Genomic DNA, 26,487 nt, shown 5'->3' on the forward strand with positions numbered 1-26,487 from the left:
CGGGCCCTGCTGACCCTGGCATTAAAGAGCTGCTGGGAGGGGTTGAAGTGTCCCATGTAGGGCTTCATGAGCCAGGGTTGTAGTTGGTAGGCCGTATCCCCCACCAGGCACACAGGCATGTCCACGTACTCCATCCTGATGTGGCGGTCAGGGAAGAAGGTCCCGGTGTGCAGCCTCTGGCACACGGAGTAGTTGTAGTACACCTGTGCATTGTGTGCTTTGCTGGACCAGCCCACATTGATGTCCAGGAAGCGGCCCTGGTGGTCAGACACAGCCTGCAGGATGACCGAGAAGTATCCCTTCCAGTTAATGTACAGGGAGGCCTGGTGTTCCAGGGCACGGATGGGGATGTGCGTCCTGTCGATTGCCCTCACACACACACACACACACACCCGCAGTTGGGGAAGCCCAGGGCACCAAAGCCCTCGATGACCATGTCCACATCAGTGAGGCGGATGACTCTGCAGAGCAGCACTCTGTTGATGGCCTTGACCACCTGCAGAGAGAGAGACAAAACCAAGAATCACTGGGGTGCCAGGGTGGCCAAGAGTGTTCCTTCCCCACCACTGCCCCATTCCCTCACTCCCCAGGAGCAACCGTCCCACCCCTGGCACAATGGCCGGAGATTGCCATACCTAGATGAGCACTGCTCCAATGGTGGATTTCCCCACACCAAATTGGTTGCTGACGGATCGGTAGCTATCCGGCATGGAGAGCTTCCATAGGGCGATTGCCACACACCCGTGGAGGGGAATGGCAGGCCTCATGTGCATGTGCCGTCACTGCGGAGCAGGGGCGAGCCACTCACAGAGCTCGAGGAAGGTGTGCTTCTTCATCTTGAAGTTCTGGGTCCATTGTTGGTCTCCCCAGCGCTCCAGGATGATGTGGTCCCACCAGTCGCTGTTGGTGTCCAGGCGCCAGATGTGGCAGGGCACGCTAGCGTCCAGGCGCTGCTCCTCCATGGCTCCTGAGGGGTTTGGAAGAGGACCTGGGGGTTGGGCTGCCGCAGATGGTGTCAGGCAGTCTCCAGCACTTGCTGCCAAGCTTGCAGCAAAAGATCCAAAAGAAGCACCAGAGTGCCCAGGGGCAGCTCTGGCTCCATGGTGCTGAGTGCTGTGGTGTCCCGAGTGAGGGCAACCAAGCAGGCAGAGAGAAAAATGCTTTGCTTTCCCTCAGTGAGGTAGGCAAGCAAGCAGGGAAAGCTGAGAACCGGCTGTCCGTGGGGTCCCTTTAAGCACAAGCCTCAGACAGCAGCCACACAAAGCAACTACTGACCTGGTGTCCTGCTGGAACTGGTTTCAGCTGGCCTTAAATGTGATTCAGCGTCCAATCAGTATGGGCACACTATTTCAATTTAGCAAAAAGCTAAATTGTATTTTGTATATAGATGCGTTATTTCAAAATAACTTATTTCGAATTAACTATTTTGAATTAAGATATTTCAAAATAACGCTGTAATGTAGACATACCCTAACATTGATATGGGAGAGCTTTCATGGGCAAAGACCCACTTATCAGATGCCTCCAGATGTGGGTGCCTTATCTCAAAAAGATATATTGGCATTGAAAAAGTTTTGGAAAAGGGCAACAAAAATGATTAGAGGTATGGAATGGCTGCCATAAGAGAAGAGGTAAATTAGACGGGGACTTTTCAGTTTGGAAAAAGAGACTAGATATGGATATGATAAAGGTCTCTCTAAAATCATGACTGGTCTGGAGAAAGTGAATAAGTAAGTTATTTACTCCTTTTCATAACAGAAGGAACAGTGGATCACCAAATGAAATAAATATGTAGCAGATTTAAAACAAGCAAAGGAAGTATTTCTTCACATAACATACAGTCAACCTGTGGAACTCCTTGCCATAGGATATTGTGAATGCCAAGACTATAATAGGGTTCAAAAAAGAACTAGATGAATTCATGGAGGACAGGAGCATCCTTTTAGCCAGAATGGTCAAGGATGGTGTCCCTAGTCTGTCTGTCTTAGAAGCTGGGACTGGGTAACAGGGGATGACTCCATTACCTTTTCTGTTCATTTTCTTCTGGGGCACTTGGCTCTGGCCATTGTTGAAGACAGGATAGTGGGATAGATGGATCTTTGGTCTGATGCGGTATGGCCATTCATATTTTCTTACCCTATATCAATACCGTATCAAGACTTCTGGTATCTATGTGAGCTCTGCAGACAGTTAGGAGCAATGGAGTCCTTGAGGAGGACATGCAAACAGAGCTGCTACATGCCTGCCCCACCCCCTTAGCTAATAGTGCTTCCTCAGTGTTCCAGCATGAGGCTTCAGTGACAGATCTCCCCTGTTTAATCATAATATTCCCTGAGGAGATATCTATATAACAGACGGGGAGGTTCTTCCAATCCATCATAGGTAGATGGACACATGCTAGTTCTGTTCAACTTAGTGTTCTAAAAATAGTAATGTGCGTGTGGTGGCCTGGTGGCTACTTGGGCTTGCCGTCAGAGTGCATACCTAATGAGTCAGGCAGAATTTTACTTGGGTGGCTCTGGGGATGTAAACTACTAGTCGACTATCCAATAAGCAAAAGCTTATCAGATAGTCGAATAGTCCATTGACTAGTTACTCTCCCCCGCCCCTCTTAAAAGCCGGTTCCCCGCAGCACCATTTTTACGAGGGGTTGGGAGACAGGGGTAGCAGAGACTGGGTTCGAGCCATGAATCAGCTGATTCCTGGTTCATGCCTAGTCCCAGATGCTTCACCTCTGCTTTTAAAATGTATTAAGAGCCAGCCAGGGAGCTAACCCCTCTGCAGCTCCCCCCTTTATTGACTAATCGACTAGTCAATGGAAAATCCATGCATTAGTTGATTAAACTAAATTTAACATCCCTAGGTGGCTCACCCAAGCAACATTCATGTTGCTGGGGCCACATGAGTATTTTTAGTATAGTTGCTCCAGCAGTTGGGCCAAATGTTGGAAAAGCCGCCTATTGAAGAAAAGTAGAAAAAGATATGCAAATTGTGGTTTGCAATTTGCGTATCTTTTTCCGGCTTTTCTTTGTAGTGTACACACGACTTTACTGTTCTTTTTTTTTCTCCACCTCCCCCGCTCGGAGTCCCCACTCTAGCTGTATACCACCGGCTGTCTAGCCAGGGACTAGCACCCATTCCTCCCATATTTAGGTCTGCACTGATACCTTTTGGCTGGGAATATAGAATATAGCTTTTAATGCTAATATGACCATCAGAAATCTCTGAAAGTGTACTCCCTAATTCTAGGTTTCCTCGAGTTTGAGAATTGAATTGCATCCAGAACATTTAAAAAAAAAAGTCAGACATATTGCTGTTTGAGTAATTGTGTCTCTATATTAGTATTATAGGTATGTGTGTTTTACAGTTATTAATTTATAATGGTAAAATTATGAATGTACAGCTTATAATTACAGTAGTAGTTGTGAAGATGAGGTATTTGTCAATTTATCCTAAAAATAAAACAGCATACCTCAACATTTTTAGCAAGTATTCTATTTTACTAGGTAAAAACTACCAACTATACAACTGTTTGGTTGTAAGCAAAAATACGAGAGAGAGGTCATGGACATTAACGCACCCTAGTAAATAATAGTCTAGCATAGGTGATAAATAAGGAATAATATTCATTTGTTCTGAGCAGCTAAAAATTATAATTAATTCAAGAGCAAAATGTATTTTCCTTTTGCACAAAAGCTTAGTTTGTAGCTTTGAATTTTTGAAATAGTATCTCTTTGGAATTCAGTTGTGCAACTTACATGTCACCTATTATTTTGTAAATCAGACTACTAGAGAATAATAAAGCTGTAACAGTTACTTTTTTCACACATTCTAGAATTTTCTATTATGTTTGGAAATGATAAAGCCTACCTGTCTTGCAACTAAAAAGCTTTGGAAATATATTGCTACAGAGAATGACAAATGACTAGAGTGAAGTTGTGCACATACGGACAGATAAACTTTTATCTTCAGGGCATGAGTGACTGCCAACAATCTGTCCAACCTGCTTTAATCTGTTCTCATACCTCAGTTCCCATTTCAGTTTTAACATTTGATTTAGCTCAAGCTAAAAATGTTTTGACATTACTCCTAAGCCAGTGAATTGTATTGATTTTATGTGATCAGCCATTGTTTTAAGCAATATAAAATTCCTAGAAAATTTGTTAATTATGGTGTAGAAGAAAGAAGCTTTTACATATATTATATCAGCAGTAATAGCAAATAAATAATCTATTGGATTACTACTAAATAAATAATATATGAGCACTTTATTAAAATGCAGCCAGATTACTTAATCCTTAATCTATTAGTTTCCTTTTATGTGCACTTTGGGTAGTACATTGTATTTAAGAGCTGTTGGTATCTACCATTAAAGAGAAAAGCTTTAATACCTTGCAAGTAATACATTGACTATTCCTATATTTCATCAAATAAACAGAAGACCATTAATTCTGTACTTTATGTACAGGCTGTATAATTTGTTCTGTTGTATATTAAATTATAATTTTTTATAAAAAAAATCAATACTTGTATCCATCTAATATCAATGTTAACAGACTGGGAGCTTTTGCTTCTGGAATCACACATTCACATGGAAATAATTGCATACCATTTACATTTAAAAAAAACCCTTAGCATTTGGTATTTTCACCTGCTGTAGTTTTTACAGTAAACTAAGTATTCCCCAAATTTCTGAAAGCTCATGCCCCCCTCCCTCCCTGTCTCTCACCCTGTCTTTCATAAAAAGGAAAGCTAACATTCTCTCCTTATGCATCTGTAAAAGTCTCAGGGGGTAGCCATATTAGTCTGTCACTGTAAAACAACTTTTATAAAATACTATACATACATTTTGTAAGAAACTAACAAAATATATGTATAGTATCATGAGCTTTTATGAGCAAATCCCACTTTTTCATATGAGATGATCTTGAGTGCATTTTTTAAAAGTTCTCCTTATGCGTGTTAGCCGGACAGTGGACCATTCTGAGAAGGGCACTATTCAAAATATTATCTTTTTTTCCTCTCGTTGAAACCAGTGACAAAGCTTCCGTTGTATTCAAGTTTTTTGCTCAAAGTAAGGGTATGCCTAGATTGCAAGCTTCTTTCAAAAGAAGCTTTTTCGAATGAGAGCATCCACACCTCAAAACTGGATCAAAAAAGCGATCTGCTTTTTTGAAAGAGAGCATCCAGACTGCATGGACGCTCTCTTGACTTAAAGCCCTGATTGCTATTCACAGAGTGGCCACCAGAGCACCCGTGCTTTTTCGATTGCCTCTTCTTTAGAAAAATGTCCCTGTTCTGTGTCCACATACGCCTTTTTTTGAAAGAGCTCTTTCAAAAAAGGCACTTTTCCTCATAATTTGAGGTTTACCAATGTTGAAAAAAACTGTGTCATTTTGATTTAATTTCGAAAGAATGTGATCGCAGTGTGGACGCAGGTGAAGTTTTTTGAAAAAAGGGCATTTTAAAAAAACAACAATGTAGCCCTAGAAATACCCTAAGTGAAAATCTAATGGGCAAAGTTGAGCAAGTATCTCACAAAACAGAGTTCGTGTGTGCCAAAAACTATTTGTATGTGTAAGTCCAAATCAGTGTTCTGAGGACAATTGCTGATATTTTTTTTTAGCATAAGTGTTTATGAACACATTGTACACACAAATGAATAACCTCAAAATTAGCTTAACTGTTATAATTTTAGCTTATTTTTGTTGCACTCCTAAAAAGAAAAATCCTTGTCTGTCTGACTTCTGTCCCTTTATCCTGCCTTTTTTTAAGGCCTTCAGAGCTTTTGAATTAATTGTTTACATTCCAGTGTCTGCAGTAAACAATTTATCCAGGAATATTGCAGTCAGAAGCTTGTCAGCATAATATAAAATACAGTACAGTGAAATATTTTCATTATGTAAATTAGTCAGATTTTAAAATGGAGAAGACCCCTTGAACTTTGAGTGTGGTGGTTTTCAGGAGTGGGATAAATGGGTGTTCAGAATGAGCCAGTCGAATACATTTATTCTGTTCGCGAAAAGAAAATGTATTTAAGCTGTGTTCTACTGTGTTCAATTTGTTTGCTTGGAAGGAACCCTTTCAATTCTAGGTCACTGATTCAAATTTAACTGGGATCTTCAAGTGTTACAGAATCATTCAACAGTTGTTTGAGCTAGGAGAATGTTAGTGATTTCAGTTAATTTCCTATTCCATGGAATAACAAAAACATCTAAACTGCAGCATTAGCAGAGATCACAAACTGAATGTGATGACTGATAAAAACACTTATTTTAGATGTGGACTATCCAGGTCAGGATTTACGTCCATTTATGAACCAGCATGAGGAGAATTAAGGAGCCATTGCCATAGTGTTTCCCCACAGAATAGGAACCAGAGAACTTTAAGCTTCAGGTCTGTCAATTTGGAGTACAGGTTGAACCTCTCTAGTCCAGCATTCTCTGCTCTAGCAACATCTGTGGTCCGGCATGATTTTAGTTAGCCAAATTTCCACTTATGGGTGATCAGGTTCCCACAATCCCTTAAAGTTTGTTTATAGCCATCCGTTGTGGGTCTCAGTGTTTTGTGCTATTATTTCGCTCTAATTTATGCTTACATGTCTTCTAAGAGCCCAGTAAACAGTGAAAGTGTTGGTAATGCTGCTAGACAATCTTGACCTCCTGTGGTCTGGCAAATTCTTTGGTTTGGCACAAGTTATGTCCCAAGAGTGTCAGACTAGAGAGGTTCAATCTATAATACTAAGTCAATTTTTGGAAAAAAAAAATCAAAAGGATATTTTTTGCGCTTCTAAAAGTGTAATAAAGTTGTTGTATGTACACTGAGAGAAAATGTATAAGCCCTATCTCCAGCAGTTAGCATTCTTTGAATCAAGAACTCATGTAAATTTCAGTAGCACATAATATCTGAAACTTAGTCTGAAAGACAAGGCTTAAAAAGTGGATGAGACAAACATGGGAATCCTGAAATAGAGGTGGGGAGAAAAGAATAACAAGTGTCAGAGGACTTTCACATTTCCTACACAGTCCATAGCAGTATTCAGAACTCACCACCTGCCTACCAGTAATCACTTTGTACTACTTTGTACGTATCAAAACAAAAGTGAGTTTTAAGGTTGGTCTGGAAGGGATATTAGGTAGTGGTTTTATGGATTTTGGCTAGGAGCTTTTCTCCACTTCTGGGGTACAGCATAGAAGAAAATGTTTGCCAGAGAAGTGGATGATAGAATCATTGGAAGACTGAGGCAGAGTAGACAAATGGAGGTAAGATAAATTGGCTATGGCTAAATTGTGGAGGGTTTTGAAAGTAAGGAAAAGAAGATTGTGTTTGTGATGGAAGGGAACAAGCCAATGGAAGGACTTAAAGGAGAGTGATAAAGTAGTCCAAGCAGCAAACCAAGAAATTGATGTTAGCTGCACTGGGGTTGAGAGGATTGAAGTGGCAAGCATCAAGCCCCTCAGAGGAGGAGATTGCATAGTACTTATCGCCTGAAATAACTGGTTTATGGATAAGAGTTTTCCAAAATCTAGCACATTTACGGTTAACACTTCAGATTTATTTCAGTTTAAATAGGCTTATACAAGTCTCCAAGCATTCTAAATTACAATAAACCATCATCAGCATTAAATTTTTTCAAAGAGGAGCCAATTAGCTGTCTATGAAAATGTTCTTTTCTATCTCTTATTATTCTAGGAAAACAGCCTTCATGCTCTCCAAAACCATATCAAACATGTCTTTTGTAGTTTGCCAAAACACATATTCAGGCTATGGTTGATGAGCAAGTTCAACTGACCTGGAGCTCTCTCTCGGAATGCTTTGCCATTATTTTCTTCCTCTTTATCATGGAGGGTGGGAAGAAATTGAGCTTGAATGCTTCTGCTGACTGCAACTCTGGCTGGAAAAGGATAGTCTCTCAGATATTTCCCAGGCTATTTAGGACTTAATACATCAAAACCAATAAATAGAATGCCATCCATAGACTAGTGGGCCTCCATTGCACATCCCAAAACACTGTAACCATATGCTCTCAATCAGATGCCCTGTGCAGTTAGCCAAGCCACTGTGTTCTGAAATACGTTCAAGCTTTGAAAGGTTTTAAGATGTTATGCCACATAGAGTGCATTGCGTTAGTCCACACTTGTGATGATAAAGCTAATAATGGCAGTGGGGCTTTGATGGCACAGGTGCTACAGTGAGTCTTGCATGGGTTTGTACTCTGGTAGCTAGCCCAAGTCAGCACTTGTACCAATATGGCCATGCTGCTATTTTCAGCACACTAGCTTGTTTAAAATTAGTGTGTGTACACTTCCCCTTAAAAATAGGATTTGACAAAGGTAGGACTCCTTTTTTTCCCCCATTCTGACTCCATTCCAGCTTCTTAGGGGAAAATACAGGGCTTAAGATGGATTCCTGTATCAAGTGACATAGTCACATGTCTCAGCAAGGCCCGTCTCAACACTTCATGGGATTACCTGCGCATCTGTAGAAAACTGGTCAGTCACTTCTCCAAAGAATCAGTGCTCACAGATCAGACATCAGAAATCTCCACACACACAAACCTGTCAGCCAGCATTTCAATCAAATTGGCCATTCCCTGAAAGACCTGACAACAGGCCTCTTACAGCAAAGAGACTTTAACACCAGATTACAGAGGGATACCTCAGTACTTATTTATGCTAAAATTCGACAAGTTGCAAATTTGCCTTAATCAAGATAATTATCTTACACATTACAAAGGCAACCTTCCTACCTTTTGATATTCTTAGTGACCCCAGATTAGCCACTTACTTGACTCTTACAGTAAGCAATTTCCTCCTTCTTTGTTACTCCCCGCCTCGCCCCCCACCTTCTGTTCTATATAGCTGATTTGTCAGCTTGTAATTTTTTTACTTTTCATTCTATCCCTCTGTTATATAATGGTCATGCCAATTTGGTTTCAGAATATGATCTGAAGAAGTGGCTTTGCCCCACGAAAGCTCATCACCTAATAAATGATTTTGTTAGTCTTTAAAGTGCTATATGACTGCTTTTTTTGATCTGCAGGAAGGTTAAGCTCCATTGTCTCTTTCTTAATAGGCCATTATAGCCCTGAAGTGTAAACAGTGGGGGTGACCCTAAACAGCAAATATGCAGTTACAGATACACAATTCAATATCCTTAACTTGATCTACAAAAAAGATACATGTTCATACAAAAGGGAAAATTGATTGACTTTTTCAATGATACCTCACACAAAGTATTTCACATAAAGCGTATTTCAGTTGTTTATGAATATGAATAACATTTGAATAACTAATACCCATCACAGGCTGCATCTGCATCTTCCAGCTGCAGTGTATCCTATCTGTGAAATAGTAATAGAAATGTAGCCATGTTAGTCTGGTGTAGTTGAAGCAAAATGCAGGACTATGTAGCACTTTAAAGACTAACAAGATGGTTTATTAGATGATGAGCTTTCGTGGGCCAGACCCATTTCCTCAGATCAAATAGTGGAAGAAAATAATCACAACCATATATACCAAAGGATACAATTAAAAAAAATGAACACATATGAAAAGGACAAATCACATTTCAGAACAGAAGGGGGATGCGGGGGGGGGGGGGGGGGGGGCGGGGTGAAGGAAGGTAAGTGTCTGTGAGTTAATGATATTAGAGGTGGGGAAAGGTAGATATCTGTGAGCTAATGGTATTAGAGGTGATAATTGGGGAAGCTATCTTTGTAATGGGTAAGGTAGTTGGGGTCTTTGTTCAATCCCCCCAGAGAGTGTCGAATTTTAGCATGAATGACAGTTCAGAGGATTCCCTTTCAAGTGCAGATGTAAAAGGTCTTTGTAGCAGAATGCAGGTAGTTAAGTCGTTGAGACAGTGTCCTTTCTGGTTGAAATGGCAAGAAATTGTTTTTTCTTTGTGATCCTGTCTATCTGTTTTGTGGGCATTAATCCTTTGGCGAAGTGTCTGAGACGTTTGTCCAATGTACATAGCAGACGGACACTTTCGGCACATGATAGCATAAATTATATTTCTGGATGCGCAGGAATATGTGTTCTTGATCGTATAACTACCTTACCCATTACAAAGATAGCTTCCCCAATTATCACCTCTAATACCATTAGCTCACAGATATCTACCTTTCCCCACCTCTAATATCATTAACTCACAGACACTTACCTTCCTTCACCCCCCCCCCCCTCCCCCTTCTGTTCTGAAATGTGATTTGTCCTTTTCATATGTGTTCATTTTTTTTAAGTGTATCCTTTGGTATATATGGTTGTGATTATTTTCTTCCACTATTTGATCTGAGGAAGTGGGTCTAGCCCACGAAAGCTCATCATCTAATAAACCATCTTGTTAGTCTTTAAAGTGCTACATAGTCCTGCATTTTGCTATCTGTGAAATGGGATTTATGCTCCTGAGTCACAGTATGTCTACTGTAATCTACTGCAGTCAAAGGTATGCTGCAGCACATGACCATACCAGAGCTAGTGATCTAGGTAGCTCAGCTAACTATAGCAGACGCTTAGCTGCTCAAGTACTTAACTCCAGGTTCTAGGCAGGCTTGTACAGTTCATGATCCCATGGATTCACTGCTGTTGTAGTTTGAGCTAGCCAAATTGTTCACATATGTCTACGCACACACTATTTACACCTTTGATTGTAGTGTAGACGTACACTGTAGGATGGAGCAAGCCTCTCAATCCAGGTAGGCAAACTTGTAGTAGCTCTGCTTGAAGTAGCATGTTGTCAGTAGTATGGGTGTTGCTGCTCTTATGTAGGCTTGGGTTAGCCACCTGAGTCAGAGTCTTCCAGATCCCTGGGTCTGAGTTCAAGCAGCTAGTCTAAATTGTCTACCCATGCTGGGCGGCATGATCTCAGCTGCAATGCAGACAGCTTCAACTTTATAGAAGTGGATGAGACATGAGCTTCAGTGGAACCAGAATTTTACTCCAAGGATTAACAGCCTCCTTTTGCTTAGCTCCACTTTTCTTAGTGACATATGTTTTGTAGGGGTTTCATTATTTTCTTACCCCTCATTTATTTGCCATCTCCTATTATTTCTCACCAGCTCATCATCAGTTACTGCGACTTTTGTAGCATCTTTCATGTTAGATGTCAAATATCTATTGGAAGCAACTGGAGTGGTATTTGCCCTGGTCCCTTTTTCAATAACATTGATGCTGGAAACTGAATAAGAATTATGATGGAAATCCCCACCTGTTGCTTTCTGCCTGTTTAAGTGGTCATGTAATTTCACCAAGTTCTCTCCCCCCTCCCTCTTTTTTAGAGTAGAGAAGTATTGGAAAAACTAGATCTAGGTGCCATGGGAGTATATTTTCTGATGCTCTCTAGCCCTTTTAATAAAGCTGAAATTTTGCTCCAAGTTTTGTGAAACTTTACAGTTTATTACCAGCTGTAGGCTGGGAGAACTCTTCCTCTTGCTTTTCTAGACACCCCTTTAAATCTGATTTTTCTCCCTCCACTAACCTAATGTCTATTTGACATACATTTCTCTCTCTCTGCTCAAGCAGTATTATGTAATGTTCCAGATCACACTCTGTTTCTCCTGCCCAGTATCCAGCACAATGGTGCTGTCTTTCAAGTTGGTAACTTCCTTCTTCACTGCTAAAATCTTAGAGACTAAATCTATATCTGAGGGCCTGGAATTCAGAATGTTACTGTTTGATATCAGCTGTAGCATCACATTGATTGTATTCCGTGTTATCTGTTTTGATTTTGGGGAGAGGCATGCTTTTACTGGCAGACAGAGAAGCTTCCTTAAGCCACAACTTTTTTAAAGTATTGTTTTCTTGAGATGTCAACCTCCTGACGTGCTGTGCTGTAGTTTGTTTTCTGGGGGAAGTTAACCTGCCTCTGTGGACCTCCAGTACACTTACTTCAGCTGAAAAGATTGTGGAATATCAGACAGCCTACTTAGTCATCTCTCCATCTTTTTAAATATGCTGTATGACCCTTTTTTACTAAAGACAAGGATGCAATGTATTTTGCACTTGGACTGAAAGGTGAGAGGTGAAGTGGATCACATTAGGCTATATTCTCCACTCAGTTTCATCAGTTTTATACAGTTGCTACATTGATTTTAGGCATGGGAGGTGGGTGAACACGCAGCTGGGGAAAGCAAGTCCCCGTCCTGCCCCTCCTGCCCAAGGTCCCACCCCTTCCACAGCCTGGCCCCCAGAGCGAAGCCCAGCCAGCGTCCATGGTAGCAGCCCAGCCCCTTCCCTGAGCTACTGTTTCCAGTTCCTGAACTTCCCCAAACTTCTTAGAGTCATCCATCCCAGCAGATAGTGTGGCCCCACCCTTCCTAGCCAGTCAGTGTGCCTAAAAGCTGAAAACCTGAACTGTTGTGCTGCAGCCCAATCTTACCTGGCTGCCCAGAGGGTCGAGCAGCTGAGCTGCAGCCCCAGCTTTCCCCAGCAGCTGGAGGGCCAGAGAGCAGCTGTGGGCAGTTTTGGGAAGGTGTTGCCTTCCCTTCATATATTACCCTCTGCCCATGATTTTAGAGGAGTCACATAAAATGGGTGTAATGAGACGGAAAATCATTACCTCTTCAGTGTTGTAAACTTGCACATTAGGGAGTCAGAATAAAATCCCCCCATAAAAGAGAAATGTAAAACTTTCAATAAGCTGTTAAAGCCCTATGAACGTTTATAAACCATTATACTTTTCTATAGATTGCCTTTAGGTGACCTCTCTGTTCTGGATGCTAGCATCATCATCACCTGTAGTTTGTGGACTTGAAAACAGTGAATTTCTTATAATTCATTCATTTATTCTAGTTCATATAACATTAGTTGGCACGACTACTTGTTTGATAAATTCCATGGGTGAAATCTTGACCACCTATATTTAAGAATTCCTATAGAGATTTTCAGATCAACTAATCATGTGAAATTTGTTTTTAACTAGTCATCATTTCAATGTATCTTGTCATGAATAAACTCAGTCATTCTTGAGGTATATCAGAGATGTACCAAACCAGATACAATTAAAAGGGGGAATATTCATATTTTATGACTCTGTAGATTTGTAATCTTTCTCTTACACATGTTATTTAAGTGGTTCTTTTGAATATCTTCCAAGTAGACAAAATTTTGGGAGTCTAGTTAGGCATGTTATCATTCCTTTTTGAATGGTCAGAGCATGCATAAAACAGTGCTTTTAATAAAATAAAAATTCATAAAACGTAGTGAGTTTAAAAGAAGTCCTAGAATATATGCAATGCGATCAAGCTTGGACTAAAAGCATCTGTGTACTTGTCAATAAAGAATTGTGATGAGTTCAGTGGTATCATATTGACTGTGTATTAATACATGGTATCCTATTGGACCATCAGCTGATTGTTTAGAATGTAAATGAATCTGTTGATGGATCCAGTGACTGATGGCTTAAATTCCAATTAATCAATTGCTTCATCAGTTTCTTAATTCAGATCAAATATCTCTTGAGTGCACACAGTTCTTTCATTGGTATTAAGAGAAATTAATGCTTTAGAAGTAATTTTCATCAATCTCTTATAAATGCCAATATGTTTTTCAACTACGTTTGAAGCAATGGCAGCTTAAATATTTGGGATATATTTTACAGTTCTTTTTTTTTCTGGTAGCTATCAAAACTGACCTTTATCTCTCTTAGTGAAAATGAAACTGTGTACTTAAACATGTCATCTCAGTGCTGCTATTCATCTTGTCATCTGTTTAAAATTTTCATGTCCATAGTCATTTAAGTCATATGAAGGATTTAAAAATTAAGTTGATAGTAAACAATCTAGTACTGGATATACAAAGCCAATATATATTTTTCTTTTGCCAGGTATTAGTGTATCAATGTGGTTTTTTTCCCAATATTATTCTGATTCTGACCTATAGCAGCCAGGTTGGTAATATTACAACTCAATTTATAACTGCTTATGACAGTTTCACGTGACCTGTTATACAATGACCCGTCAATTAATTCATCAACATTTGACACAGACTCTTCAGTGTGACACTTATACCAGTTGATCTTAATTTGATTGCCATTAAAGCCATCCTTTCCTGATAACTCTTGTCAATTATACAAAATAAAATCAAGTATTCATAAGTAGGTGTAATAGGATACAGGCAGACAGATTTAATAATTCAGTTTTGCTGAGGCTTAGCTGGCATTTAGTTGTAGCTAATGTTCTCATTTGTAAAAAATTTATTGGATACAATTCTTCAGAGCAGTGGATGTAATATTTTTGTTTATTCTGACTCAGTTATTATCTGAGGAACATAGGTTATTTATAGTGGTGCAATATTGTCTCCCGTTACATAATGAACTAACTTTTAACTATATTAAGGATATTTTGAAAGTAGTTTAAATGATGGATTTTAAAAGACTGTTAGCCAGATTCCACAGTCATTGAGATATATAGTAACTGAGAGTATAATTCAACCATAACATCAACACAGAATTTTTAAGTACACTTAATGTATTTTAAAAATTGTTTGTTAGCAAAACCTATTTACAATTTATTCATATTTTATAAGCACTGACCAACCACAACCCTTATAATGTTATTCTCCAAGAGAAATTTGACGAGTAATGCTTTGAACCATCAGTTCTGTATGAACCATTACAAAAATACAAATTATGAATGCATTCATTATTTATTTCAGTTTATTCTCGATCAGAACTGTATGTTTGGATATTTGCTCTTAATTTTCAAAACTCTGTTTCATGTATAAGCTTCTTATAGCTGTACTTTTTTGCTTATATATATGTGTATTGTAGTTTGCTATGAATATCATGTGGACTTACAGTTGATGCTCAGTCTACTGGTGGCATAGGTGCCAATTCTGTTAGTGCTTCAGGGCTGGAGCACTCATGGGGAAAAATTACCAGGTGCTCCCCCTCTATCCCTCCCTCCCAGCTCCTCCTGCCTACCAGTGGTCCTGGTAATCTACTCCTTCTCCTCCTCCCTCCCAGCACCACCTGCCACCATAAAACAGATGTTTCATGGCATTCTCCGTGACATTCAGAGGCTCCAACTTTTGGAAGCCTTTTACAGCCATCAACTGGTTTCTCCACAATCCAGAATTGCCAAAATACTTTGGCTGAGCCCAGTCCTCCGGCTGCCCCTGGAGAAGTGTCTTCTACCATGGCCACACCCCTACACAAGGAATTGCAAGGAGTAGCAGTCCAGGGTTATATATACCAGTGCTCTAATGACACTTAACTGTGAGAGTTGCCCCAGCGGCTGTTCTGTCCAATATACAATTCCTCTACACCAGTGAAATTGCATGAAGTGGTTTTAATAGGGACTAGAAATTTGGTCCAGGTTTATAATACAAGAGACCCAAGCTTCATCTATTTAACCATGCTGCCTTTTAGAATATATGTGCTTAATTCTCCCCCCACCAGTATCCTCTGCTGTCTAACAAAAGTACAAAATGTGTTGCCTTCTCTCCAGACACTAATGGATACCAGTTACTTTAGCTCATATAGCATTGGTTTGTGTTGAAGATCTAAGGCTACATCTAGACTGGCATGATTTTCCGCAAATGCTTTTAACGGAAATGTTTGTGGAAAAGAGCGTCTAGATTGGCACGGACACTTCTGCGCAAAAGCACTTTTTGCGGAAAAGCGTCCGTGCCAATTTAGACGCTGTTTTGTGCAAGAAAGCCCCGATCACCATTTTCACCATCGGTGCTTTTTTGCACAAAACAGTCCTGAGCTGTCTACACTGGTCCTCTTGCGCAAATACATTTGCGCAAGAGGGCTTTTTCCCAAAAGGGAGCATCATGGTATTTGCGGAAGAACACTGACAATCTTACATCAGATCTTCAGTGTTCTTGCGGAAATTCAAGCCGCCAGTGTAGACAGCTGGCAAGTTTTTCCTCAAAAGCGCTGCTTTTGCGGAAAAACTTGCCAGTCTAGACGCAGCCTAAATGTCCTGGGTTTCAAACTTGTTGGTGATCCAAGGTGGAAAAGGAGTTTAGTGTGGAATTTGGTTTGTGTGTGTTGTGTGGTTTATTATTGAATAGAAGTATGGGAATGATTATGCTATATCTATATTTGTGTTGCACTTCAAAACTGATCAATATTTTTAAAATGTCATTAGTGTCTATATTCTTGACACACACAAACTGCTAGAAAAAGGGGAAAGAATAGAAATAAATTGAGACTCAGGGTATGTTTCAGATATCCTACATGTTTTTATGGTATTAGAATACCGTTAGAGTCATAGGCTAGGTCTACACTATATGTTTTTTTGGAAAAAGCTACGCAAATTGCAGAGCGCAATTTGCGTAGCTTTTTCCGATTGCTTTTTTGGAAGCGGCTTTTCCACCATTTGGCCTAAGGCCAAATGATGAAAATGCCTTCTCTTTCGGAGGAGCTCTTATTCCTTGTAGGATGAGATATACGGGGCTCCCCGAAAGAACCTGTTTGCTCTTTTGCAAAAAAAAGTAGAAGAGCAAACGCGTTCCCTGGGGAAAAAACCCTACAGTGTAGATGTACCCATAGGGTGCGTCTAGACTGGCAAGATTTTGCGCAAAAGCTGTCTACACTGGCCGCTTGAATTTGCGCAAGAGCACTGACTTTGGAATGTACAAAATCAGTGCTTCTTGCGCAAATACTTTCACGCTCCTGGTCAGGGATAAGCCCACTTGTGCAAGAGGGCCAATGTAGACAGGCACCTACATTTTTTGCTCAAGAAAGCCCGATGGCTAAAATGGCCATCAGAGCTTTTTTGCACAAAAGCGCGTTTAGACTGGCACAGATGCTTTTGCACAAAAGCACTTTTTGCGCAAAAGCATCCTTGCCAATCTCGACGCTCTTTTGCGGAAATACGTTTAACGGAAAACCTTTTCCGTTAAAAGTATTTCCACAAAATCATGCCAGTCTAGAAGCAGCCATACAGTTTAACAGCAGGAAGGACCATTACATCTACACTGACCTACTGTACATCAAAGGCCATCAGCGCCATCCAATGTCCGCACACTATACCCAACAAATGAAATCAGACCGAAGTGTAACAGCCAGTGAGAAACACACAGATAACCCTGCAAAGTGACATGCAACTACATACTGCAGAGGAAGGCAAAAAAACCTCTAGGCTTGCTTCCAATTTCTTCACAACCCCACATACTGTGATTAGTTAGACCCTGAGCATATGAGGTAAGAGCCAGCCAAGCACTGGTGAGAGAATGCTTTGTGCCACCACAGAGCTCTCACCCACCCTGTCCAATTTCTGATCTCCAGCCATGGCAGTTCCTCATGCTTCAGAAGAAGGTGACTTAACGGACAAACAAACAAACAAAAAACAAAGCCCGTTCAGAATACTTTGAGGGAGAAAATCTCTCCTTGACCACTGGCTGGTGGCTAGTTGAAATTCAGAAGCACAAATTTGTAGGAACATAAAACATAATCCAGAAGAAATCCCCATGTTTGTGGCACTCTGCCATCAAAAGCAATGCTTGTCATACAGTCAGTCACAGTCACAAAATTAAGTTGCCTCCGCATTTCCCTTTGGAATGTTATTCCAGAACCTCAGCTGTATAACTGTTAAAAAGTTCTAATTTTCAGACTGAATTTGTTCATGCCAATTTATTCTTGTGCCAACTTTGGCCTTTATCTTTAAATAGCTATACACTCTTTCTGCTTTATAGTTCCCTGAGGTATTTATAGTCTTTGTTTTGCTAGACCTGGGGTGGCCAATAATTTTTGAAGGGGACCAGTCTAAGATTTTGAAAAGTGATCAAGAGATGCACTCTTCTATTATATTAATGGAGGGGATGTGGGTTTTGAGATGGAGATGGGACACAAAGGGGAACTTGGGTAAGGAATTAGTGCCAGAGCGAGTGTGGGGACTGGGAGGGAGTTTTGGTGAAGGCGGTTTTGACTTGGGGCACTGGATTGGGGATGCAGGAGGAGGTACGGGGAATTAAGTTGTGACCTAGGGGAGGGAATTGTGGTGCAGGATTCTGGGAGGGTATATGGGTCATGTGGGGTTGGGGGCAGAAGTTTGGGGAGAGTGAGGGGCTAGAGTGCCAGAGACAGTCTTTGACCGGGAGACTTACCCAGCTAGCAGCCAGCACATTTCCCAGGCACCCTCCCTGCCTGTCCTACTCTGGCCCCACAGTCTGCAGGGGCCATGTGTGTCTGTGAATAAGGGCCTGAGGGTAGGGGAAAGTGGTGCTTTGTGTGCTGCCTGTTCTTCAAACAAGCAGCTCCCATTGGCCAGTAACCAGCCAGTGTGGTTGTGCTCGGGGTAGGGACAGCACATGAAACCTCTCTCCCCTTCCCCCGGGCTCAGAGCTGTGAAAGAGAAATGACCCAACAGCTGCTTTTCTGAGTGGCATGCAGGGAGTCTGTCTGAGGTTCCCTGCTGCATCCACAGGCCGGATCCAGTAACTTGATAATTTGGATCTATCTCACGGGTCATATTTTGTCCTGACCTGTGTCGGACTAAACTAGCCAAAATCTTTCAATCTGTTCTCATAAGATTGAACAGATCTCATAAGATCCTCCCCCCCCCACACACACACACTTCCCATGATCATTTTAGTAGCTATTCTTTATGCTAGGGATGTAAATTAAGCTATTAAAATCATACCAGTTAACTATTGTCAACAATTAAATCTATATTTCCCCTCCAGAGGTCTAATTAAAACAAACACACAGCCACTATTCTCCCTGAAACTCCCATAAAAGCCCAGTTCTTATCCCTCATGTAGCATTTGCAGGACACAGGACCTTTTCATGAAGTGATGATGCATGCATTTCAAGAGATGTAGATTCAGTAACCCAGTCTTGGATTACTGGACAGGTTTGCTCGTTGGACCATCAAGATGTGGGAGGTTCTACTTTTAGAACCTAGATGAATGTAGTGTTATGTATCTGATACTTCTATAGAACTGACAGGCTCCAAAGCGACTTATTTTGAGACCTCTATAGCTAAAGGAACTTTTAGGTGGAAGAGGTGTCTGATGTAATAATAGGATTAGAGGTTCAGGGAGGAGGTATAGGGGTTTCTGGGAGTAGCAGAAAAAGAGGAAAAGAATTAGATTTCTCTGCAGCAATCCAAAACATTTTTAGAGAATCTTTGCCAATGCTCGTTCTATAAACAGTACCTGTTAAAGGGAAAAAGTGTTTTAAAAAACATATCCTCTTGTACACTAAGATTAAAATTGCAGTCTAAAATTAGTGTTACGGAGGTCAGTATTTATTCATGTTTGTTAAATTAGAAATGTTTTTTGTTAGTATTTGCAAACTGAAATATGCGCTGATTTCATTCAGATAATTTATTTATTTATGTATTTTACTACCTCCCCCACATGGATCTGGTGACCCAGTGCAGTAGTATATATTTTTTTAAAATATTTTGTGGCAGTTATGGATTGCCACCAGTCTTATTTGTTTTTTGGTTCTCCTTCTACTAGTAAATTTTCAATGTTAAGCAGCTTGCTTACTAAGTAATTTGTAATGTAATTGTTCTAAGAAAAAACAAGTCCATCTTACTGTTTACCATTAAACAGAAACATCAAGAACATTGGCAAATAAAAGAAGATAAAATAGGAATAAATAATGTAATTCAAGTATAACAATTTTTCTCTTCAAAATTATGCAATTAAAATCCCCCTGTAAGCTAGAATACATTTAGAAAATGTCACATCACAAAGTAATAGCTTGTTTTCAAAGCCTGTATGTAGAACTATTATCAGTTTGCTGAAGGGTATATGCACAGATATAATTTATTCAAGTGCCTAGTGATAGTGAAGATTTAAGTACATTACTGTAATATCTGAAGAGATTGTAACTGTCCATAGTTAGAGAAAATAAGGGTCACATTTTGTATAAAGTATCAGTAGGGATTCTGCTGGAGAAAGAAATGCAGGCTTTGCTCTTTCTGAAGGTAAGATGTAATAATCAGGAAGAAGTGTGCCTGTTGCAACAAAAGTTTCTGATTACACAGAAATAGACACGTTTTCTAATAAATATTTCCTAATAAGGAAATACTATATTATATATTTTATATAATATACAATATAATATATTCTATATAGGAAATACCAACAAATAATGATAAGCTTGTCACAGATTGGTTTTATGATTAAATGTTTTAGTTAATATTAATATGTATTGTGGGTGAAATAATTTTAAATTATTATTACTTTGTATGTGGTCAGTATTTTTCTGTCAACATTTTAAACACCCCTGAAAAATCATTGCTCGGTTATAAGTTAATTAAATTCAGTTTTATATTGGATTAATCAGAAATCATTACAATCTTTGAATGTTCATATTTCATTAGTACTTGCTTTAAAATGGGATAGCATTTTACTTTATTAAGTTAAATCTGGTTATATTGAGTTTTAGAAATCTGTTTACAACAGTAATTTGTAATAAGCTTTAATGGGTCCTTATTTATATAATTTATCTTGAGATTAATTAAATTCATTGCAACTCTGCAGGCATATGCTTAGTTTAATTGCTAATATATAAATTAATATCTATTTACTAACACAAACTAAAATTTTAAAAATTCTACTATTTAAAGCAAGATTAAGAGTTTAAATTAATATTACCCCAAAAAGGAAAATCCAAGTTGTTTGACATTTAGTCTTTGATAGCCTACAGTTTGTACCACAAAGTTATCTAAAAATTTAAGGATAGGTGAATGATCTAAAACATGATCAATGCTATAATACCTATAGAAAACAGAGGGCTACTGTGATGGAGTCGATTTGGAATTTCTTTTCCTTTATTCAGTTTGCAAGATGATATCTCAGTGTTCGGTTTTTTTGGATGACTATATTTCCCTATGCTGAATGTAGAACACCTCGTAAAATTATTCGTATTCAACTGAGTTCAATGACAGTCAGAACTGTACAGTACAAATGTTCAAATTAATGACAAGTTGACTAAGCCCCTGTTAAAAAGGACTACTGCATAAGTCATTCTTATTTACGTTCTTATCTTTAAGGTGTGCACAGTGATAGGTAACAAGCACACAAACACTCCTATACACATGTCCCACACAAAGTAGATGACCAGCCAGTCATGTATTCTGCAGCTTTGCTCTGCCACCTGCCCGACACACCAACCTCCGATCAGTGGCCACTGAACCTTCCCCCCCCTCCCCCCCCCACATGTGGACTACTACCACTAGTAGTGGTACCACTACCACTAGTGGATGCGCAGCTGCAGTAGACAAGAACCATTTTCCTCTTTTGAAGAAAGTTAGGACAGCTGCAGGAGGGCTTAAATACAGGATTATCCCTTTAAAAACATCTCGCCCTACTTTAATGCTTGAATTTCATAATATTATGTGTGGCTAGCATGAAAGAATAAAGCAAAACCATCAACCATTGTTACTGTGTACTGTTCTTGGTAATCCACTAATGCTGCTTATCTGAAATTAACATTATGAACTGCATTCTTGTGTTAAAGCCAACCAAATATAACAGAGATTGCAACCTGCAGTATGATGCAGTATAGCTTTTGCAGTCTTTCTATTAACATTTTAATGGAACCTTTCATATTAAGAAAAACACTGTAACAATGTTTTAAGTGGACTTGAACTATTAAGAATAACTCAGACAATGTTCATTTGCTTCTGAATTATGGTTCAATCACTTTTAATCTGGACTGAAATAAATATTTTCTTTATTGAACAATAATCAGGCCTATTTGCTGTGCACATATTAACAACAAGAGCAAGACAACTGATCTAAACATATATTGCCAAATTTAATCTTATAATGTCACTCACTCGTGCCATGAGAGCTTCCCAAAGCACAAGGTATTAGCAAATGTGTCTCTTCCCGCACTACTGGCAGGAACATAAACTGAAATTATTGTTATGGTATCTTTGTAAAATGACCCAATACTAATTTAAAAATAAAACTTGGTTTGTGCTCTTAGGACTTTTCTACACATAGTTTTTGTACTACCTTAAAATGATTTTTAAATATGATATAGCATAGTTTAACTGATAAACCCAACCCTCTGTGTGAGCACACTTAAATTTGATTTATATCTGACTTCAACTGAGTAAGCTAAATGCAGACTGTTTTAAATTATTTAATTGTAACCCACATGCATTTGCACCAGTTTAACTAAATTGATTTTTTAAACTACTTTATTTAAACAATGCAATTTTTATATATAATCTGATCCTCAGAGGTTAATGCAGTATCATGTAAAAAATTCACCATCTTTGCTACAAACATGGACACGATATGTGAATATTAATGAGCCAAATTCACTGTATCCAACTATTGAAAACTACTACTTAATTGTCTTTAGTGGGTGCAAATCATGTTTATGTATCTACAAATAATGAATATTTTTGTTCCCTGCATGGTACCTGCTGTCATCTTTATTCTCATTTAATATATGTGATTTAGCTTTATAAGAGGTGTTACAGATCCTTTTTTATTGTTTCCCACATACAGTATGGGATTTCACTTTTCTCTGATTGGACACTTTTGCTTTGGTGATACCATATTATGATACTTAGCTATTGTCGTGGACTTCTATTTATGTAATCCTTAAACAATATTTTAAGGACTTAAAATAATCTTACCCCCTGCTTACTTGAAAAATAACCCCTTAGAAGGTCCCACAGTTTTCAAAATATATATACACTGCGGGGAAATCTATCACTCTTAAGTCTTTTGTATTTGCTCTTTCTGCTGGAATACAGTGGGGCTACAAAAGTAGAGTTTTGAAGTTTGATTAATGCACACTTAAAAAAGTGTTCAATTTGCTACAGTACTATCGATGTTTTTCCATGATATACACTTTTTAAAGTTATATCTGTTAGTGTTTCAGACAACTGTATATATTACATTTTTTGTTTTGTAATACCTATGGTCTTTACAGGTACACGTAAAAAGGTCTCTCTTTTTCATTAGACATTAGTTACATAATTAGAGGTAATCTCATTTACTTACACTTTAGTTGTACAAAGTTTAAAACCAGTATCTGAGTATAGTTAGTTACTTTATCACTACTGAAAAATATTTTGAAATGGGAGGAAAAGGTTTTATTGTTTCAGTTTTGCTGTAGTGATCATTACTGAGAGCTGATGTGGCACAAAGCGGTCTCTTTTCTGGATAAAAGGGAAACAGCTATGAGATAAGTTATTGATGAAATTAACTGCTGAAGTGGAGAGGAAATGCAGCTGGCCAATACATGTCATAGTGTGAGCTCTATTAAATGAATATATGTGCAGTCAACCATTCAAAAGAGCCACATTGGTCTTGAACTGCATTGATCTATAGTATAATTCTAAATGAAATTGATGGATGAGAGCAGCCATTGACAGGAAGGTAAAAAGAGCCATGAAATGTCTTGTATAGAGAACAAGTATGATAGAAAGTATACTGTTGATTTATGCCATAGATTGTAGTGTACATTGGGATTGTGGCTTTTTAGGTGCTACTGTATTAGGATTTTCCCCTTAATTCTATTTCTATATCAATGAACACTTTGAAAAGTACTTAGCAATATTTTCTTATTTTATGAAAAGTAAATACATCTGGGCTACATCTAGACTGGCATGATTTTCCGCAAATGCTTTTAACGGAAAAGTTTTCCGTTAAAAGCATTTGTGGAAAAGAGTGTCTAGATTGGCACGGATGCTTTTCCGCAAAAGCACTTTTTGCAGAAAAGCGTCCGTGCCAATCTAGACGCTCTTTTCCGCAAAAAAGTCCCGATCGCCATTTTTGCGATCGGGGCTTTTTTGCACAAAACAAATCTGAGCTGTCTCTACACTGGCCCTTTTGCGCAAAAGCTTTTTGCAAAAAGACTTTTGCCCGAACGGGAGCAGCATAATATTTCCACAAGAAGCACTGATTTCAGACAGTAAGAAGTCAGTGTTCTTGTGGAAATTCAAGCGACCTGTGTAGACTTGCCAGTCTAGACACAGCCCAGGTCTTTTGTCCAGAGATTTAATAAAGTAATTTTTTATGGTTCTAAGGTTTGAAATTCTGAACTATGAAATATTTTTAGGTCCTAGTGAAATAAATGAAGCATTTTGGAAGCTGTTTTCTTTGAGGTATTAAAGGTTGATTTACCTAATATAAGCTAAGTATTATTGAACAAAGACACACAGGTATACTTCTTGGAAAGAGGATTGTGTGAAAGTGTCATTCTGAGTTCACATAATTTCAGGTGCTTTCTCTCTCTCAACTGTGTTCTTTCAGACTGTTAGCTCATAGAGCTGCCAAATTTATAGGTATTGATGAATAAAACATCGGGGTCCACATACTTTGTGACACCAAATTCACCTGGACTTGAGCACCCAAACAAAATGTACTTACTGGCACTTTTTCAGCCTGCTTCCTGTAATACAAAGCCTTTTAAAATTTTGTCTTGCCTAAGAGGCACTCTTTCAGATATGCTGGATATTAGATGCTCTGCAATTAGTTCATTGCTTTATCCTCTATGTAAAAGGACTCAAACTAGTCCAGGAAGTAATCTTTGACACTGAGCATAATTTTTCAGACTAACTGCTATCTCTTCTACTAGTATAACTTTGTAGGCAAGATTTTAAAATAATGTATTGCAATCCTGGGTATGTTATGAAATTTATGTATTAACATTGTGTGTAGGTTAATTCACAGAAATATATGTGCATGCTCTCTCTCTTTGTCTGTGTGTGTATGTATGTGTGTGTGTCTCTAAAATACGTGTGTAAAATAATTTAAAGTTTAGCATAAATTACTTGGGAAATGCATATTGCTGTCGTTTGGCTCAATTAAAGTAATTGCATGTGGTTGTGAGAGGACAATACAAGTACAGTAAAACCTGTGTTATCCGGCATGCTCGGGAATTAGGGCGTTCTGGTTATCTAAAAATTCCGGTTATCTGAGGGTCCCATCAACCTAGGAAAAGCCAATGGACAATAAGAGTAAAACTCAAGTTTTTAATATTGGTAGTTTTGTAGCTGTGAGGCAGGTGGTCTCACATTTCTATTTTGAGTTAAAGATGATTAGTACTTAAATAAAAAATTGTTAAGCCAATCATGGTAAACCAAGCCAGGCCTGTGCACCTGAAGATGTGACAGTATTGTGGATGGGGCCAATGCTGGTTAACAAAGTTTTCTAGTTAACAGAGTGCCGGATAACAAGGGTGTATTACTATAGTCTGTAATATAACACCAGTGAGTGTAGTTGTGCTAGGCTTGTATAGAAATGCTTACTTCCTATCTGTCAGGTCTTACTGGTAGCATGTCATGATGTAATAAGTAACATAGTGTACTTTAAAAATCTCTGCAAATACCAGTTATTCATAAAACTTGAATATAAGACTGGCACCATAGTTACTCCAGTGGAGTGTGATTACTACTAGAGAATCATGCATTTCATTTTATATACCTTTTAATTATTAAATAAAGTAAAATATATGGTGGAGGGGTTCTCTTTAGAAACTCTGGTTTTAATGCTGATCTTTAACATTATTATGTATTTGTATAAGGATAGAATTTACCAATAGGATATTACTCTTTCTACAAAATACTGATATTTGATATCTCCTAGGACCACCAATAACATATTCACTCACTTTGTCTGGAAAGTATTTATGTATAAATGTATCTCTTGGATTGCTTTGAATACTGAAAATGGGATGTAACATAATAAGGTATATGCTTTCATAAAGGAAAACTCTTTCCCTCACTACTGTTAGCTAAATAAGTAAATGTTCCTAATGCCTGAAAATTTAAAACTTTCTGCATTTTTACTAGTATAATTCCTAGCTGGATTTTGGATTTATATTCTGCAAGACACACACATGTGCACACAAACAATTCAGCTGTAACTTTCTTGGAATCCATTAATTTAATAATGTGACATTGTCTATAGCCACCAATCTAGTTTCTGTTTTTCCCCAGCACTGTGTTTCTAACACTTTTATATTAGTCTGTTCTTTGTAAAACACATAAATTGTTTGTAATGACACTCATTCTCTTCAGTTACTTTTATGTTCACGTCAATCTGTATGTCTTGAACTTCCACCACATCTTAATTATAGGTTAGTCACATGTACTGAAAGGTTATCTAGTTTTGGATCAATGACTTCCACAAAAGTTTTAAAATCCATTTTGAAGTTAATTTCCTTTAAATATAATTTATGTGTGTGCACTGAAGCCTGCTAATGGACCAAGCTTCTGTGCACGCTTACCAAATATTGGATCTTGATAGATTTCAGTCTAGTCAGTAAAGAAGTGAATATTAGAAGAGCTTTGTGTGATCCCAACACAAATTTAAATGGGGCTATAATCTTAAATATCTCTGAATTTTATAATAATTTTAATTAATATCTCAATTATTCAAATGGCAGTATGAATCTTCAAGAAATGCTAGCAAGTCAGTGGTGTTACATCTGAGATGCATTGCACTCAATATATATTTAATTTATCAATATAAATTTAAGCACTATGAAATACTTATAAATTACAGTTTGTTCCTGTTATTTACATGCAAGCCTGTAATA

General features: G+C 38.5%; 1 protein-coding gene across 3 annotated transcripts in view; it reads left to right on the forward strand.

The window, feature by feature from the left end:
* Positions 1 to 26,487, forward strand: part of ATP9B (ATPase phospholipid transporting 9B) — a 313,712-nt gene that overhangs the window by 104,898 nt on the left and 182,327 nt on the right. The window lies entirely within an intron of this gene.

This window comes from Pelodiscus sinensis, chromosome 2, assembly GCF_052426305.1.
Source record: "Pelodiscus sinensis isolate ZL-2025 chromosome 2, ASM5242630v1, whole genome shotgun sequence".
NCBI lineage: Eukaryota > Metazoa > Chordata > Testudines > Trionychidae > Pelodiscus > Pelodiscus sinensis.